Source organism: Penaeus japonicus, unplaced genomic scaffold, assembly GCF_977035675.1.
Source record: "Penaeus japonicus unplaced genomic scaffold, GWHDUDI00000001_assembly GWHDUDI00000040, whole genome shotgun sequence".
In the NCBI taxonomy this organism is placed as follows: domain Eukaryota; kingdom Metazoa; phylum Arthropoda; class Malacostraca; order Decapoda; family Penaeidae; genus Penaeus; species Penaeus japonicus.
Window position 1 is genome coordinate 4,325,239 of NW_028234442.1, and position 1,504 is coordinate 4,326,742.

At 40.2% G+C, this 1,504-nt stretch overlaps 1 pseudogene; it reads right to left on the reverse strand.

Moving 5' to 3' along the window:
* Window positions 1–1,504, reverse strand: part of LOC147466855 (uncharacterized) — a 9,307-nt pseudogene extending 7,803 nt beyond the window's left edge.

Sequence of the window (1,504 nt, forward strand, 5' to 3'; positions counted from 1 at the left end):
ACTGTGTCATCCTACCAAGTGTACATGTGGTGCAGTTGAACTTATCTTTCCTAATTATATGCATTCCGTCAACAGTTGCTTCAAGTTTTTGCACATCAGCCACATTGTCATGCCCTAGGATTTTATGCCTCTCCTCTAGGGTGTGCTTGGCTTCCCTTTACATGGACTTTGTTAAACTTATCCATCTGAGAACCAGTGTGTGGCTTACCTCTACGTAGATAGAACAACTTGTTTTTCTCCACAATGTCGAATATCCTGCCATCCTTGGTAGTTAGAGTACTGCCTTTGGGCGGGAAAGTAACAGTATGTCCACTCTTGATAGCCTTCCAAACTGACATGATATCTTGTTTGAATCCTGGTATGTATAATGCATCTTTTGGTAGAATACTTCGTGAGTTGCCGTCTCGATCCTGAATGAAGTCTTTCACATCACCGACTTCTTTCACTGTTCCTTGTTGTCTTTGGCCGTCTGTCAGCTCTATGTAATGGTTTTGTGGATCACAAGACTCTTGAAATCTCAAAAACTTTGGTTCAGTTTTTTCAATATGTAAAGTGCAGCCACTGCCAATCATTAAGAAGCCTAGTTACATAGCTCAGTGTTGGTCTCCTCAACAGTACAAAACCTTGATGAGTGTGTTACATGGAAAGAATACTCCTGATTTTGTTCTTCACTTGTGTCATTTGCTGAGTTTACTGAATTACTACTCCTCTTAGGGTTCTTCACTCTACATTCACTGTTACTGTGAGTTCTAGATTTATAACAGTCACACCACTTTCTAGCATTTTGAGGATTGTTCACTCTCTGGAACTTACCACCTTTGCTGCATTTTGATGCAAAATGGCCTGGTTCACCACACTTGAAACATTTCTTCTGTTTCACTGTGCTGTTGTTGACATTCATGACACTCTCTGTGCTAGAAGTATCCTTCAGACGATCCTCTTGACTTAACAATGCTATCTTTAATTCACTGTATTGCTTTGGAGGATTACACTGACTAGCTACATCAACAAAATTTTCGTACTTTTTTGAAAGTCCATCCAGTGTTCGTACTACTATAAGAGCATCAGTAATGTGTTCATCTATTTCCCTGAGAGCAGCTACTGTCTCATCCATAGACGTAAGATATGCTGTAACACTGTCATCATCCATCCTTTTGTTTATGAATGATCTCCATAGAGCAAACAATCTGCGTTGTGTTTCTCTTAGGTAGTGTTTTCGTAGCAATGTCAATGCTTTGACTCCATCTCTCCTCGCGTCACGCTTTATCATGCCAAGTGACGTTATGTCAAGACAAACTGTTAAGTGGGCATAGATTGTTTCCTTGGCCTCTTCCAAATCATAATCATCTGGGTGTTTGCAAGCATACTTATCAAAAGCAAGATGAAGTTTCAGAACTCGGAGAGCACCTGTGAATTTTTCTTCCCACAAATCATAATTATCTGCATTACCATCAAATTCCTTAAATCTGGGCCCATAACCTGTTAAGGTGGTGGAAGGTGTCAT